The following is an 18942-nucleotide window of genomic DNA, read 5'->3' on the forward strand; positions in this document are numbered from 1 at the left end:
TCATAATGGACCATCCTGGATATATTCTATGATGGTCTGTCTGAATTATCAAAGATGTCATTGGACCATTCTGCAGGTGGATCCATTCACCTAAAGAAAACGCCTGCAGAAGCTCAGGAACTCATTGACATGGTTGCAAATAACCAGTTCATGTACACTTCTGAAAGGAATCCTGTAAGTAATGGGACGCCTCAAAGGAAGGGAGTTCTTGAAATTGATACTCTGAATGCCATATTGGCTCAGAATAAAATATTGACTCAGCAAGTCAATATGATCTCTCAAAGTCTGAATGGATTGAAGGAATCATCCAACAGTACTAAAGAGGCATCTTCTGAAGAAGAAGCTTATGATCCTGAGAACCCTGCAATAGCAGAGGTGAATTACATGGGTGAACCCTATGGAAACACCTATAATCCCTCATAGAGAAATCACCCAAATCTCTCATGGAAGGATCAACAAAAGCCTCAACAAGGCTTTAATAATGGTGGAAGAAACAGGTTTAGCAATAGCAAGCCTTTCCCATCATCCACTCAGCAACAGACAGAGAATTCTGAGCAAAATCCATCTAGCTTAGCAAATATAGTCTCTGATCTATCTAAGGCCACTATAAATTTTATGAATGAAACAAGGTCCTCCATTAGAAATTTAGAGGCACAAGTGGGCCAGCTGAGTAAAAGAGTCACTGAAACTCCTCCTAGTACTCTCCCAAGCAAATACAGAAGAGAATCTAAAGAGAGAGTGCAAGGCCATTAATTTGACCATCATGGCCGAACTTACAAGGGAAGAGGAGGACGTGAATCCTAGTGAGGAAGACCTCCTGGGACGTCCAGTGACCAATAAGGAGCATCCCTTGAGGAACCAAAGGAATCTGAGGCTCATCTAAAGACCATAGAGATTCCATTGAACCTCCTTCTGCCCTTCATGAGCTCTGACGAGTATTCTTCCTCTGAAGAGGATGAAGACATTACTGAAGAGCAAGTTGCTAAGTACCTTGGTGTAATCATGAAGCTGAATGCCAAATTATTTGGTAATGAGACTTGGGAAGATGAACCTCCCTTGCTCACCAATGAACTGAATGCATTGGATAGGCAGAAATTACCTCAAAAGAAACAGGATCCAGGCAAATTCTTAATACCTTGTACCATAGGCACCATGACCTTTGAGAAGGCTCTGTGTGACCTGTGGTCAAGAATAAACTTAATGCCACTCTCTGTAATGGAGAAACATTGGATCTTTGAGGTACAAGCTGCTAGAATCTCATTAGAGATGGCAGACAACTCAAGAAAACATGCTTATGGACAAGTAGAGGACGTGTTAGTAAAGGTTGAAGGTCTTTACATCCCTGCTGATTTCATAATCCTAGACACTGGGAAGGAAGAGGATGAATGCATCATCCTTGGAAGACCCTTCCTAGCCACAACAAGAGCTGTGATTGATGTGGACAGAGGAGAGTTGGTCCTTCAACTGAATGAGGACAACCTTGTGTTTGAAACTCAAGGATCTCTTTTTGTAACCATGGAGAGGAAGCATGAAAAGCTCCTCTCACTACAGAGTCAACCAAAGCCCCCACAGTCAAACTCTAAGTTTGGTGTTGGGAGGCCACAACCAAACTCTAAGTTTGGTGTTGAACCCCGACATTCAAACTCTAAGTGTGGTGTTGGGAGGTTCCAACCTTGCTCTGATTATCTGTGAGGCTCGATGAGAGCTCACTATCAAGCTATTGACGTTAAAGAAGCACTTATTGGGAGGCAACCCAATGTTATTTAATCATATCTATTTTATTTTCTTTTTGTTATTTCGTGTTTTATTAGGTTGATGATCATGTGAAGTCACAAAAACTACTGAAAAATAAAAAAAATAGAATGAAAAACAGCTTTAAAAATAGCACACCCTGGAGGAGAGCAGTCTGGCGTTTAACGCCAGAAATAAGCATCTGTCTGGCGTTTAATGCCAGAAACAGGCACCAAGCTGGCGTTTAACGCCAGAAACAAGCATCTGCCTGGCGTTAAACGCCAGAAACAAGCTACATTTGGGCGTTTAACGCCAGAAACAGGCAGCAGTCTGGCGTTAAATGCCAGGATTGCACAGCAAGGGCATTTTACACGCCTAATTGATGCAGGGATGTTAAGTCCTTGACCCCACTTGATTTGTGGACCCCACAGGATTCCCACTTTTTCTTCTCTCCTCTTCACACTTTTTCATAACTCTCTTCCCCAAATACCCTTCACCAATCACCTCAATCACTCTTTCCAATCACCTCTTCACCACTCACATCCATCCTCTCTTCCCCATAAATCCCACCTACCTTCAAAATTCAAACTAATTTCCCTCCCAAACCCAACCCTAATGGCCGAACCCTACACCCACTCACTCCTATATAAACCCCTCACTCCTTCTTCATTTTCACACAATACAACCCTCTCTTCTTCTCCTTGGCCGAATACATCTTCTTCTCCCATCTCCTCCATTTTTCTTCTTCTACTACTACTTTCTTCCTTCTTTTGCTCGGGGACGAGCAAACATTTTAAGTTTGGTGTGGTAAAAGCATAGCTTTTTATTTTTCCATAACTATCTATGACAGCTAAGGCCAGAGAATCCTCTAGAAAGAGGAAAGAGAAGGCAATTGCTTCTACCTCTGAGTCATGGGAGATGGAGAGATTCATCTCAAAGGTCCATCAAGACCACTTCTATGGAGTTGTGGCCAAGAAGAAAGTGATCCCTGAGGTTCCTTTCAAGCTCAAAAAGAATGAGTATCCGGAGATCCGACTTAAGATCCAAAGAAGAGGTTGGGAAGTTCTCACCAATCCCATTCAACAAGTCGGGATCCTAATGTTTCAAGAGTTCTATACAAATGCATGGATCACTAGGAACCATGATCAAAGTGTGAACCCGAATCCAAAGCATTGGCTTACCATGGTTCGGGGGAAATACTTAGATTTCAGTCCGGAAAATGTAAGGCTAGCGTTCAACTTGCCAATGATGGAAGAGAACGCACGCCCCTATACAAGAAGGGTCAACTTTGATCAAAGGTTGGACCAAGTCCTCATAGACATATGTGAGGAAGGAGCTCAATGGAAAATTGACTTAAGAGGCAAGCCGGTTCAATTAAGAAGGCATGACCTCAAACCAGTAGCTAGGGGGTGGTTAGAGTTCATTCAACACTCAATCATTCCTACTAGTAACCGGTCTGAAATTACTATAGACCGAGCCATCATGATCAATAGTATCATGATTGGAGAGGAGGTGGAAGTTCATGAGATTATACCTCAAGAACTTTACAAGGTGGCTGACAAGTCCTCCACTTGGGCAAGGTTAGCCTTTCCTCACCTCATATGCCACCTTTGCAATTCGGCTGGAATTGACATAGAGGGAGACATCCTCATTGAAGAGGACAAGCCCATTACTAAGAAAAGGATGGAGCAAATAAGAGATCATGGACCTCAGCAAGAGCAAGAGGAAATTCCCCACTATGAAATCCCTGAGATGCCTCAGGGGATGCACTTTCCTCCATAAAACTATTGGGAGCAAATCAACACTTCTCTAGGAGAATTAAGTTCCAATATGGGACAACTAAGGGTGGAGCACCAAGAGCACTCCATCATCCTCCATGAGATTAGAGAAGATCAAAGAGCCATGAGGGAGGAGCAACAAAGGCAAGGAAGAGACATAGAGGAGCTCAAAGGCACCATTGGTTCTTCAAGAAGAGGAAGACGCCAGCCTCACTAAGGTGGACTCATTCCTTAATCTCCTTGTCTAATTATTTTCTATTTTCGGTTTCCGTGCTTCATGTTTAAATATGTTTGTGTCTTTACTATATGATCATTAGTGTTTAAGTGTCTATGTCTTAAAGCTATGAATGTCCTATGACTCCATCACCTCTCTTAAATGAAAACTGTTTTGAAAACAAAAGAACAAGAAGTACAGGATTTTGAATTCATCCTTGAAACTAGTTTAATTATTTTGATGTGGTGACAATACTTTTTGTTTTCTAAATGAATGCTTAAAAAGTGCATATGTCTTTTGAAGTTGTTATTTATGAATGTTAAATATGTTGGCTCTTGAAGAATAAGGAAAAAGGAGAAATGTTATTTGATGATCTGAAAAATCATAAAAATGATTCTTGAAGCAAGAAAAAGCAGTGAATAGAGAAGAGCTTGCGAAAAAAAAAGAGAGAAAAGAAAAATGGCGAAAAAAAAGAAGAAAAATAAAAAGCAAGCAGAAAAAGCCAAAAGCTCTTTAAACCAAAAGGCAAGAGCAAAAAGCCAATAGCCCTTAAAACCAAAAGGCAAGGGTAATAAAAAGGATCCAAGGCTTTGAGCATCAGTGGATAGGAGGGCATAAAGGAATAAAATCTTGGCCTAAGCGGCTAAACCAAGCTGTCCCTAACCATGTGCTTGTGGCGTGAAGGTGTCAAGTGAAAACTTGAGACTGAGCGGTTAAAGTCAAGGTCCAAAGCAAAAACAGAGTGTGCTTAAGAACCCTGGACACCTCTAATTGGGGACTTTAGCAAAGCTGAGTCACAATCTGAAAAGGTTCACCCAGTTATGTGTCTGTGGCATTTATGTATCCGGTGGTAATACTGGAAAACAAAGTGCTTAGGGCCATGGCCAAGACTCATAAAGTAGCTGTGTTCAAGAATCAACATACTGAACTAGGAGAATCAATAACACTATCTGAACTCTGAGTTCCTATAGATGCTAATCATTCTGAACTTCAATGGATAAAGTGAGATGCCAAAACTATTCAAGAGGCAAAAAGCTACAAGTCCCGCTCATCTGATTGGAGCTAAGTTTCATTGATATTTTGGAATTTATAGTATATTCTCTTCTTTTTATCCTATTTGATTTTCAGTTGCTTGGGAACAAGCAACAATTTAAGTTTGGTGTTGTGATGAGCGGATAATTTATACGCTTTTTGGCATTGTTTTTACATAGTTTTCAGTATAATTTAGTTAGTTTTTAGTATATTTTTATTAGTTGTTAAATAAAAATCACATTTCTGGACTTTACTATGAGTTTATGTGTTTTTCTGTGATTTCAGGTATTTTCTGGCTAAAATTGAGGGACTTGAGCAAAAATCAGATTCAGAGGTTGAAGAAGGACTGCAGATGCTGCTGGATTCTGACCTCCCTGAACTCAAAGTGGATTTTCTGGAGATACAGAACTCCAAATGGCGCGCTCTCAATTGCGTTGGAGAGTCGACATCCATGGCTTTCCAGCAATATATAATAGTCTATACTTTGCCCGAGTTTAGACGATGCAAACTGGCGTTCAACGTCAGTTTCATGCTGCATTCTGGAGTTAAACGCCAGAAACAGGTTGCAAAGTGGAGTTAAACGCCAGAAACAGGTTACAAACTGGTGTTCAACTCCAAGAGAAGCCTCTACACGTGTAAAGCTCAATGCTCAGCCCAAGAACACACCAAGTGGGCCCCGAAAGTAGATTTCTGCATCAATTACTCATTTCTGTAAACCCTAGTAACTAGTTTAGCATAAATAGGACTTTTTACTATTATATTTATATCGTCGGATCATTTTAGAGTCTTGGTGACTCTGGTTCCCCTCTGGGGCCGAGACCAATGAACTCCATTACCACTTATGTATTTTCAACGGTAGAGTTTCTACACACCATAGATTAAGGTGTGGAGCTCTGCTGTTCCTCATGAATTAATACAAAGTACTATCATTTTTCTATTCAATTCAATCTTATTCCGATTCTAAGATATTCATTCGCACCTGAACATGAATGTGATGATCGTGACAGTCATCATCATTCCCAACCTATGAATGCGTGCCTGACAACCACTTCTGTTCTACCTTAGATTGAATGAGTATCTCTGGGATTCCTTAATTAGAAACTTCGTGGTATAAGTTAGAATCCATGGACGGCCATTCTAAAGATCCGGAAAGTCTAAACATTGTCTGTGGTATTCCGAGTAGGATCTGGGAAGGGATGGCTGCGATGAGCTTCAAACTCGCGAGTGCTGGGCGTAGTGACAGACGCAAAAGGATCAATGGATCCAATTCCAGTTTGATCGAGAACCGACAGATGATTAGCCATGCAGTGACAGTGCATTGGACCATTTTCACTGAGAGGACAGGATATAGCCATTGACAATGGTGATGCCTAACATACAGCTTGCCATAGAAAGGAGTATGAATGATTGGATGAAGACAATAGGAAAGCAGAGGTTCAGGAGGAACGAACGCATCTTCATACGCTTATCTGAAAGTCTCACCAATGAATTACATAAGTATCTCTATCTTTAATTTACGTTTTATTTATCTTTTAATTATTAAATCTCTATAATCAATTGAATCTGCCTGACTGAGATTTACAAGGTGACCATAGCTTGCTTCAAGCCGACAATCTCCGTGGGATCGACCCTTACTCACGTAAGGTTTATTACTTGGATGACCCAGTGCACTTGCTGGTTAGTTGTGCGAAGTTGTGACAAAGAACTAAGATTATAAACGTGCGTATTGAGTTTTTAGCGTCGTTACCAAGGAATGGAACCGTCACGATTTCTGCGCACCATTTACGTCCGGTATTCTAAACAGAGTTCATGTTATTCAGACAAAATATCATACGGTTAAATCATGAAAACAAGATTTTATCAAATAAAGGTTCTTACATTTCAGATGAGACATAGTGACCTTCCGTCGATCGCAGGTCAGCTTCCTTTTCCCTGCAAAACAAGAAACAATTATTAGCAAAGAAAACACGCTAAAATCTGAAATATACACCCCAACAAGACATACCCGTGTGCAACAGAATTTTTATTGTTTTCCCTTAACAATTCATCTAGATCTTCACTTCCTATTTCAGATCTGATAGTACATTCATAAAAGAACATGTTAACAAATATAATCTTGATGATAGACGATCATATAGCTTACAAAGTACTGTACCCATGATAGGATTGAGGTTGCTCAGGAGATGAATCCTCAACAACAACCTTTTTGTTTTTGGATTGTGTCCTGGGTGGAAAAAACAAGTATGAATCAGAAATAAAAAATTAATTTTATTACAAAATACTATCCAAAGAAGTGCTTACTTTTTGGTGTTCTCTGTGTCTTTTTCTTTGTTTTTTGCTTCTTCACTGGTGATGATTGTTCGCTTCTATAAGTTAACAAGAAACACTCTGTTAATACATGAAATCTTGATAATAAACCCAAAGGAAAGGAGTAATAATTTCAGAACATTACTCATCAGTTGATTTAGATTCTGAATCAGAATCCTCCTGATTCTTCTTTCTTTTTTTGGACTCCATTCTGGAAGGCAAACAATCATTATTTAAAAACACACTAAAAGGGATAAAATATACCCAAATGAATGCACAAGATACACCCAACATAATAAACAAAATACACCCAACTTAATAAATAAAATACACCCAACTGGACAAAAAAAATACACCCAACTTGATAAAGAAAATACACCCAACTTTATAAAGAAAATACACCTATGGTACTTACTTTTTTCCTTTTTTGCTGGGTTCTTTTCTTAGTGAATCCTCTGATTTTTCTTGAGTCTCAGACTCAGAGGTAGAATTGTCACTATCAGTTGTTTCCGTCTCCAAAGACGATGTTGAACTTGCCTTCCTTTTTTTTTATTTCTTGTTTTTTTTTTCTTTTTTCTTTATTTTTTTCATTTTTTCTCTTGTTTCTGCCATCTTTACAATCCCTTGAAACATTAGAAATTTTAGTTAGCAGCATTCAGGTAAATAAAATACACCCAACATATTATGATCACTTACCATATTTTTCTCTATTTCTACCCTCATTCTTTCGACCAACTGCTCCTTACTCCAGTTGGCAATCCAAGGTTTTGGAGGTCTTTCTGCCCTTTTCTTGTCATTATTTTTAGAAAGATGAAAGTAAATTATCATCAAGGCAAAGAGGCAGCCATCAATTGCCTTTTTCTTTTTCTCCTTGTAATCGCTTATGCCCTTGATGATAAAACTCAAAACATGCCCGCTCCAGTTTCGCTCTGTTATGGTGTCCATCTCAAAAATTGGGGCCAGATGCACAGGTGAGATTTTGTTTATTGTCGTTGGTAAAAGGAATGCCATCTATATATAGAGGATGAAAATCCTCTTGAACATTAGGCGATCCTGTTCATTACCAACGCTAATATCCATTATCTCATCTGTAAGATTTTTGAGGGTCTTACCCTGGAATCTTCTAAAAATTTCTTTATCATCCTCAGAAAGATCCTTATAATTGACTTTCTAAGGAAATAGATCTCCAAAAAAAAAAAAGAAAATAACATAGTATAAAAATCAGTTCAAATACACCTAAGCATCAATTTAAATACACCCAAGTATCAGTTAATATACACCTATCATTTTTAGCGAGTTACCTGATGCATTGATGCCAAGCGCATCACCTATTATTTTTGGTCTTATTTTAAAAGAACCGTAGCCGATTTCTAGTCTGTTCTCCTCTAATTTGAAGTTGTTAGCCAACTCCCTTAATAGTTGGTGATGCACCCTTAGTGGCGGGATGTGTATCAAGCCACCGAATCCCAAATCCCTAACAATCGTTTTCTTCTCCTCACTCATGTTTCTGAATTTCTCACTTAACAAATGTGTTGCACACTTAAGGTCTTTGGTTTGCTGTAAACAAAATAAAATTATAGTCAGATATATTTCTATTATATAAAACTGATTTCATCTAAGACATATATTTGTTCTTACATTTTTTCCAGCTTGGTTTCTCGGTGCCATTTTTTCTGAAATGAAAAATACACCTATAGATATTAGTAAGATACACCCATAGATATGAGTCAGATACACCCATAGATATCAGTAAGATACACCCATAGATATAATTCAGATACACCCATATATATCAGTCAGATATTACTTAAACATGCATTAATATACAAGGTCAAGCAATATACACCCATGGACAAGCAAATATAAGAACAGTTGCAACTGCTGACTATTACAGTATATCAGTTCAGAAATATACACCCAACAAATTATGCCATATACACCCAACAAATTACTCCATATACACCCACCAAACTACGGAATATACCCCCAAAAATCAGTTACCAGAAGAACTAGAACAACAAGAATAGTAACACCTAGAAGAACTAAGAAGAACAGTGTAACATAGAACCAAGAATAACAGTAAAACCTAGAACAAGTAGAACATTATAAACTGTAAAATGAGACATAGAACAAGAAGAACAGTAAAACGTACAACAATGTAGAAGAACAATAAAACCTAGTTCTTCGATTTTGAAATCTTGAAAATATACAGGATGACTAAAATAGTAATGTAACGTACCTTGAGTATTATAACTTTGTTTTTTCTGGAGTTTCTTGATCGAGAGTTCTATGTTGTGTTGATGGAATGTTCCAATCTTCACGACGAGTTCTATATCTTCAGTTTCGAATGTTGCTCGAAAATGGAACGGTTGTGTTTTCTTTGAATGGCTTGGAGAAGTGGAAGAGTGCGCCATTAAGGAGCGGTTTATGCGAAGTGCAACCATTTGAGTGGAGCGCATGTAAATGACTCTCCATTCAATGTAATTCAGTGCGCGTGTGCAAGGATTGTGGGCTGGGGGCTTGTATGACTGATGCCAAGGCATCTTAGGCTAGTTTCACTAGCATTTTTCTGTTAGTTTTAGTTGTTTTATGCATTTTCTTGAGCTTAAAGTAACCAAGAATGGTTAAATGAATAACAAAGCAATGAACCATCCAAACAGTATGATTTTGATGCAAATTCCATGAGTTTTTAGTTATATTACTTGAATGCTATGAATGGAAGATTTCTCATGAAATTTTGCAAGACTTTGATGCAGTTGTTTGGATGATTTCAGGGAAGAAGAGGCTAGGCAAGGAAGCAACAAAATCAATAAAGGAAGCTTGAATATCACATGTGGAGTTTAAGTTCCAGTTTAAGCTTAAACTGGAACTCAAACTACCAAGCCATATAATGCTGGGAACTATCAGTAGCGTTTAAGCTCCAGTTTAAGCTTAAACTAGAGCTTAAACGCCAAAATCATGAAAGCTGAGGAAAAGCTGAAAGTGGCGTTTAACCTCCAGTTTAACCTTAAACTGGAAGTTAAACGCCAGAAATGAGAAATGCACCAGGGAGCCATTTCCACGTTTAAGCTCCAGTTTAAGCTTAAACTGGAGCTTAAACGTGTTCGACCATTCTCCTCCAGGGTTGCTTTCTTCATTTCCACGTTTAAGCTTCAGTTTAACCTTAAACTGAAGCTTAAACGTGTTCGACAATCCACACTCCAGACTTGCCTTCTTCCATTTCCACGTTTAAGCTTCAGTTTAACCTTAAACTGAAGCTTAAACGTGTTCGACAACTCCACACTCCAGACTTGCCTTCTTCCATTTCCAAGTTTAAGCTTCAGTTTAACCTTAAACTGAAGCTTAAACGTGCTTGAATTATACCACCTCCAGGAGTGTCCAACGTTTAAGTTGTAGTTTAAGCTTAAACTGCAACTTAAACGCCACTAATTGAAAAGGTTTCTGGGCCAAAGATATTGCAGTTTAAGTTAGCATTTGAGCACAAACATTAACTTAAACGTACTCTGGTATGAAACCCAATTGAATATCATGGTTTATGGGATTGGGCCTGAAGAATTGATGAGTCTGGAATTTCAAATTGTTGAGTCATGTGTCATTACTTGATTATCACTAAGTTGGCTCAATGAATGTTACAGAATTGGATCAGCAGCCTCATCAGGATTATGGATCATAAACCCAAAGCAAAAGGAAATCAGGGAAAGGCCTCAAAGCCCAAGAAACACAACAGAAGCTCAATTTAGAAAGTGTATAAATAGGATAGAATTTAAGTTGGTTGGCACTCGGGGGAATTTTGGGGGATCACTTTTTCTAGTTTTCATACTTTTTGTAATTGAATTCAGAGCTATGACTCACTAAACCACCTTTCATTGGGTTAGGGAGCTCTATTGTAATTCAATGAATCAATAATAGTTTTTATCTTCTTCTTCAATCTTTTCTCTTGAATTTTGTTAGAAAGCTTCTCGATCTAATTCCATTGGTTAGTTGTCTTGGGAAAGAAACTATCCATAATTGGAATCCTTCGGAACCTTGGGAAAGGAATGGAGGATTCATGCTAGAGAAGCTTTCTCACAGTGAATTGGATTGGGGTTTGGATGGATATTGTGACATGTAATCCTACCAAATTGTGGTTCATGAAACTGTGTGGTATAATCAGTGATCGAGCATCATCTCTGCTTATGAACATTTAAACCAAGGGATTGGGAATTTGTTTGTTTTTAGAGAGAATTGGTGAGCCAAGGGATTGGGATCCAATCATATAAGATTGCCAAGCAAAATTCAATGAATGCATTGGTTGAGGAAGGGATAAAAAAATGTTTGATTCGGAGATCTCAATATCTCCTGAAACCCAATGAATTCCCCATTTCTGATCTATCACTTCTCTTTACATTCTGCAATTAAATTCATGCAATCACCCCGATCCCTTTTTAATTTTAGCAATTTAGCTTCTCGCTCTTCAATTCATGCAATTTTACATTCCGCAATTCTCATCTAAATCTTGATTCCGCTCAACTAGAACACACTTCTAATCCGAATTGCTCACTCAACCAATCCTTGTGGGATTCGACCTCACTCTATTGTGAGTTTTTACTTGACGATAACCGGTGCACTTGCCGGAAGAAATTTTTGCCGATCGTGCAATTTCTTAAAATCGTAGCATCAAGTTTATGGCGCCGTTGCCGGGGATTGGTTTTCGATTGACAATTCTCAAATTGGAAGTTAACTAGATTGAGCATTTTTCTTGCTTTGTTAATTCAGTTCAAGTTACTTGTTGAATTTTAATTTCTGCACTCTGTTACATGCTTTCTTTCTTTATGCCTTTAAATTCAAGCAACTAACTCACTGACTCACTAACTATTTGAATTAATTCCTCAACTGCTCTAACCATACTCTTCCATTAACCAAGAGTATTTCACTTGTTTATTGCCTGTGCTGTGTTTTTGTATGACAGGTAGGAGAGGAGAGACATCAACTCCTCATTATACCGAACCAGAGAGGACCCTTCATAAACTTAGAAGGGAAGCAAGAGGGAAGAGAGTACTGGGAGAAGAAGAATCTGAAGGAGAATCTGAGGACAATTTTGAGGAAGCTCTAGATCTCAACATGGATAGTGAAGTTCACAACCATGAGAGAGCTGATGGAAACAATGCCATTCCCGAGAGGAGGGTTCTTGGTTCATACATAAACCCAACTTCTGGGAATTGTGGTAGCAGCATTCAGAAACCACCCATTCAGGCCAACAATTTTGAACTCAAACCACAGCTAATATCACTTGTGGAGGATCATTGTTTATTTGGTGGGAGTGCTAATGAAGATCCAAACCAACATCTCACAAAATTCCTGAGAATTTGCGACACTGTGAAGTCCAATGGAGTCCAGGAAGATACCTATAAACTGCTCTTGTTCCCATTTTCACTTAGGGACAAGGCAGCTAAGTGGCTGGAATCATTCCCAAGGGGGAGCCTAACAACCTGGGATGAGGTGGAAAGCAAGTTTCTGGCACGTTTCTACCCCCCACAAAAGGTCAATAGGCTTCGATCTGAGGTTCAGACTTTTAGACAACAAGATGGTGAAACTCTCTACGAGGCATGGGAGAGGTTCAAGGATTTGACAAGGAAATGCCCACCAGACATGTTCCATGACTGGGTGCAATTGCATATTTTCTATGATGGACTTTCTTATGAATCAAGGAAGGCTGTAGACCATTCATCAGGAGGTTCATTGAACAGGAAAAAGACTGTGGAAGAAGCCATTGAAGTGATTGAGACAGTGGCTGAGAATGAGTACTACTATGCTTCAGAGAGACACAACACTAAGGGAGTCATGGAGCTGAACCATGTTGATACAATTTTAGCCCAAAACAAGGTGTTTGCCAAGCAACTAGCAGAGCTCACCAGGAAATTAGAAACAAAGCAAGTGGCTGCAATACACACACAAGATCAAGAGGAAGTAAGCACTGAAGGAGGTGATTGGGAAGAGGCCAATTATGTAGGAAATCAACAAAGGCAACCATATGATCCACATTCCAACACTTACAACCCAGGCTGGAAAAACCACCCAAACTTTGGGTGGGGAAACCAGCAAAACCAACATAACAAGTCCACATACCAAAACTCCAACCAAAGATCATACCAAGCCACACAAAACACTTACTCCCAACCATCATATCATGGCCAAAATAATCAACCTACCCAACCTAATCCGAACCAACAATTTCAAGATCAATTAAACAGGATAGAAGGAATGCTGGCAAACATGGGTCAGGACATAAGTGAGTTGAAAAGCTTTAGGGATGATGTGAGATCTACCTTAAGGAACCATGGTGAAAAACTCAAGAGGATGGAGTCTCAAGTAGGAGAGCTATCTCAACAGGCCCCCAAGTCAACTGCAGTGTTCCCTAGTGACACAGAAAAGAATCCTAAAGGGGAACAAAAGGGAGTGAGATGGGAAGAATGCAAGGCCATCACCATATTGAAGGAAGTCTCAGAAGAAGAAGGAATCAGACCCTCAGAACAGGAGCCAGAAATCTTGAAGGAAGGTGTGGAAGAAGCTAAGCAGGAAAGTGAAACTGAGCTAGCCAAGGAACTGCAAAAAGGCATGCTGGAAACATACCAACCAAAAGCACCATTTCCTCAGAGGTTAGGAGGAGGTGAAAAAGGGAAAACCTATTCAAGGTTTTTAGAGACATTTAAGTCTCTCCATATCAATATTCCCTTTCTTGAGATTCTCCAGCAGATGCCTACACATATCAAGTATTTAAAGGAATTGCTGAGCAAGAAAAGAGTTTTGAAGGGAGGACAAACTGTAATAATGAACAAAGAATGCAGTGCCCTCATCAAGAAGGACATAGTCTCTAAGAAAACAGACCCAGGAAGTTTTCATATCCCCTGCATCATAGGGGAAACAAAAATTGACAGAGGATTCTGTGATCTAGGAGCTAGCATAAATGTGATGCCTCTGACTCTTATGAAGAGGCTACAACTGAATGAGGTGAGATCCACTGATGTAATCATACAACTGGCTGACAAAACTCAGAAGCAAGCTGAAGGGGTAGTTGAGAATGTGCTGGTGAAAGTGGGAAATTATTTCTTCCCCACAGACTTTGTCATTTTGGACATGGAGGAAAGCTACCTACACCCTATCATTCTGGGAAGGCCATTTCTAGCCACTGCTAGAGCGCTCATAGATGTAGAACAAGGAGAGCTAATTTTGAAAATACATGATGAACAGCTCATTTTCAATGTTTTCAAACCTGCATCTGAGCCTGAACCAGAACCTGAAAAGCCTAAGGATGATAGTAGCCATCTGTGTTTGGAGGAAAGCAATCCAGCAGCTGAAACTCTGAAACAGTCCTTGGAAGGCAAACAAGAATTGCAAGAGTTAAAGCCACAAGAATCAATAGAAACAGATCAGAAGGATCCTCCTGGCATAAGGGTCAATGAAGAAATCCTCAAGAGAAAGGGAAGAATTGTAAAGAAATTGCCAAGAGGGTGGAGAAACAAGAAAATTCCCACTGAAGGTTTCTCTCCGGGAGATAAAGTGATATCAAGTCATTATCTGCCAATCCCACCTGGCCTCAAAACCATTCCTTCCCAGCTCCCTCAAGTGTTCACAATCAGGAAAGTTCTTTCTATGGAACATTTGGAAATCATGAAGGAATCAAATGGGGACGTTTTCATAGTGAGAGGAGAGGACATCAAGCACTACAATCCACCCTAACAAGGGGCAACCGTCAAGCTAGTGACGTTAAAGAAGCGCTTCATGGGAGGCAACCCATGTTTTAGTATCCTTACTCTTTATTGTTTTGCTTTGCATCTAATAAAGCATGGTTTCTTATGCATGAACTTGAATCCTCAGGACAACTGTTGAAAGAGTACACTAAACATTGCATGTAAAATACAATTGGTCTCTAAGTTTGGTGTGCCTGAAGGCACCCCAAATTTTATTCAAATTGTATTCAATCTTTCATTCAAAGTGCACAACCAAACATTAAGTTTGGTGTTCCTCTTTGAACACAGTTAATGAAAAGCAAGAAGTTCCTCTGGATTTAGAAATTCATGACAAGTATACCATTTGCATGTTTTAATACTTTGATTTCAATTACTTTAGGTAGTAAAATTGTTTAGGATCAAAGAGCCAAAGTGACTATGATTTATTAGAATTATGCACATTCATTAAGGACAACCAACATGGATTTCATGTCATCAGGAGACATTACCAAACACTAAGTTTGGTGTCCAGTAATAAGTGTGCATAACTACAAGAGTCACGGCTATAAGCTCAGGAAGTCAATCATTGATTTACAATTCAAAAAGAAGGAAAAACATGTACAAGTACTATTCATTATTCACATGGACCGAAAAAAATGATATCAAAGTTGTTTGTTTGTGCAGGTACAAAAGGAAGGATAAGAATGGATGAAAAAGACAAAGGGGGAGGTACGGGTTTGGTTGTGCAAGTTATGAGGATAGGATGATAGGAGAACCTGACTATCAGACTATTGCTGAAGACCTTTATGCCATCAGAGCTGAATGGGTGAGAGGAACAAAAGGGGCTCCAAGAATCTTGAGAAGGGGAGACCTAACACCTGAAGCTAAAGGGTGGTATGCAATAGTTAGGAGATCCATCCTACCCACTGCAAACTCTTCAGAAATAATCCCTAAAAGAGCCATCTTGCTACATTGCATTATGATGGGAGGAGAGATTAAAGTTCATAAACTCATTGCTGAACAGATACAAGAGTTTAGTGAGAAAAGTGACCCTGACTCCTGGCTCCACTTCCCTAGCACCATCATCAGACTATGCATCGAGGCCCAAGTACCACTTGAAGATGCAAGACCTAATTGGCTACATCCTGGAATGGCCATGACTGCTCACAGAATGACTCTTGGCCCAATTGCTCCAAGACATACAAAAAGAAGAAATGAAGCAGAGCAAGAAGCAGAGCAAGAAAGAGAAGAAGAGCAAGAAGAGCAAGGAAATCCAGAAAGAAGGCAACAAGTTCCCAGAGACCCCATGGATATGAGCAGAATGCAGGAAATCATAGAAGGAATGTCTCAACAATACATGAGGTCTCAAGAGAAGCAAGAGGACTTTCACCTAAAAATGATGGACATGCAAAGGAACTTTGAATCAAGATTCCTAGATCTGCAAAGGGAACAGAATTTACAATTACAGGAATCCCTCAGCCACATAGGCCAACACCAAGATGACAATATCTTGGCAATCAAGGAAGCCACCACTTTGCAGAATGCAAGATATGCAGTTCAAGCTGATTACAACATCAGTTCTCAAATCAAGCTTAACTACATAGGGGAACATCTACACAAGATGGACCCAGCATTCCCAACTTTTGATGAGTATTTCAAGGGGAGGAAAGAAGGAGAAATGAAAAAGGCAGTGATCCTTGAAGAAAGAGTGGAAGAAACAATGAAAAAAGCTGGATTCTGGACAAAGCTCATAAGAAAAGACAAAGGAAGTACAAGTGGTCAAAGAGAGACAAGAAGCAAGAAGAAACAGGACCCCAAGAGTCAAGAAGAACCAAGCAACAAATGAGAGGTGGTCTTGTTCCTTAATAATCAAATAATAGTTTGTGAAGTGTCTTTATGAGCTTTCTTTCATTTTAAGTCATTTAAGTTTTATGTGAAATTTCTAGTATGTTTGTCTGTTTACTGCTTTGAATAAAGTGAATGCCTAGATGTTTGGATATAACTTCACCCTCTTAAACAAATGCTTGCCATGCTTGTTCTGTTTCCAAAAATAAAAGAAAAGTTTGAACAAAAGTAGCTTGGCTCAATTAGTGACAAATCAAGTAGAATTAAGTGGTGGTATGCATGCTTGATTGTTTAGTCAGATCACTGGAAATTGAGTGTAGAATTATCATTTTTGTGTAGAAGTTTGAATACTGTCTATGGATCTTGATGAATAAATGTCTTTGGCCATGAAAAAGAAAGAAAAAGAAGAAGAAAAAGCCACTGAAAAAGGGCAACCAAAAAAAAAAAAAATTTTGAGAAAATAAGCTAGGCACCAATGGTTTGAACTTCTGAGACAAATGCCTGTGGTGTTTATGTATTAAGGATATGCTTGGATGAATAGGTTCCGAGGAGTGTTTCAACACTTGGTAACTTGGGTTAACTAACCCGGGATTATCAACCAAAAGTCCATTATCAAGAGCAACCTAAATACAAAACATTTAGTCACACAAAGAGGTGCTGGGCACCAATGTCTCAAGAAGAAATGTGAACTAAAATGCCTGTAGTGGATATGTGTAGTGCACTGATAAGAAAAAGAAAATGCCAAAGGCTTGTGCAACACATGACACTAAGCAAACAAGGAGCAAAGGAGCTCTAAGAAAAAGAAAAGAAAAACAAAGAAGAGAAAAGTGCCAAGGACATAAGAATAACAAGAGGCCATAGCAGTGTTTGATGGATGCAATGAAAAAGTGATAATCTTACCTGATAAGAATGAAAAAGTGATGCTGCAACTTTCTGCATAAAACCCTTTTGATGAACTTCAAATGCTTGCTAATATAGCCAATGTAATTGCTTTCTATTTCATACTTTCCTCTCAAATAACTCAGGACTTGCTTAGGGACAAGCAAGCATTAAGTTTGGTGTTGTGATGCCAAGGCATCTTAGGCTAGTTTCACTAGCATTTTTCTGTTAGTTTTAGTTGTTTTATGCATTTTCTTGAGCTTAAAGTAACCAAGAATGGTTAAATGAATAACAAAGCAATGAACCATCCAAACAGTATGATTTTGATGCAAATTCCATGAGTTTTTAGTTATATTACTTGAATGCTATGAATGGAAGATTTCTCATGAAATTTTGCAAGACTTTGATGCAGTTGTTTGGATGATTTCAGGGAAGAAGAGGCTAGGCAAGGAAGCAACAAAATCAATAAAGGAAGCTTGAATATCACATGTGGAGTTTAAGTTCCAGTTTAAGCTTAAACTGGAACTCAAACTACCAAGCCATATAATGCTGGGAACTATCAGTGGCGTTTAAGCTCCAGTTTAAGCTTAAACTAGAGCTTAAACGCCAAAATCATGAAAGCTGAGGAAAAGCTGAAAGTGGCGTTTAACCTCCAGTTTAACCTTAAACTGGAAGTTAAACGCCAGAAATGAGAAATGCACCAGGGAGCCATTTCCACGTTTAAGCTCCAGTTTAAGCTTAAACTGGAGCTTAAACGTGTTCGACCATTCTCCTCCAGGGTTGCTTTCTTCATTTCCACGTTTAAGCTTCAGTTTAACCTTAAACTGAAGCTTAAACGTGTTCGACAATCCACACTCCAGACTTGCCTTCTTCCATTTCCACGTTTAAGCTTCAGTTTAACCTTAAACTGAAGCTTAAACGTGTTCGACAACTCCACACTCCAGACTTGCCTTCTTCCATTTCCACGTTTAAGCTTCAGTTTAACCTTAAACTGAAGCTTAAACGTGCTTGAATTATACCACCTCCAGGAGTGTCCAACGTTTAAGTTGTAGTTTAAGCTTAAACTGCAACTTAAACGCCACTAATTGAAAAGGTTTTGGGCCAAAGATATTGCAGTTTAAGTTAGCATTTGAGCACAAACATTAACTTAAACGTACTCTAGTATGAAACCCAATTGAATATCATGGTTTATGGGATTGGGCCTGAAGAATTGATGAGTCTGGAATTTCAAATTGTTGAGTCATGTGTCATTACTTGATTATCACTAAGTTGGCTCAATGAATGTTACAGAATTGGATCAGCAGCCTCATCAGGATTATGAATCATAAACCCAAAGCAAAAGAAAATCAGGGAAAGGCCTCAAAGCCCAAGAAACACAACAGAAGCTCAATTTAGAAAGTGTATAAATAGGATAGAATTTAAGTTGGTTGGCACTCGGGGGAATTTTGGG

General features: G+C 39.0%; 1 non-coding gene across 1 annotated transcript; it reads right to left on the reverse strand.

Annotated features, from left to right (window-relative positions):
- Positions 1 to 12588: 12588 nt before the first annotated feature.
- On the reverse strand, positions 12589 to 12692 carry LOC112780819 (small nucleolar RNA R71). The gene has a single exon (XR_003191632.1). It is a non-coding gene; the product is annotated as a small nucleolar RNA R71 (small nucleolar RNA).
- Positions 12693 to 18942: the final 6250 nt, after the last annotated feature.

This window comes from Arachis hypogaea, chromosome 19 (assembly GCF_003086295.3).
Source record: "Arachis hypogaea cultivar Tifrunner chromosome 19, arahy.Tifrunner.gnm2.J5K5, whole genome shotgun sequence".
Lineage (NCBI taxonomy): Eukaryota > Viridiplantae > Streptophyta > Magnoliopsida > Fabales > Fabaceae > Arachis > Arachis hypogaea.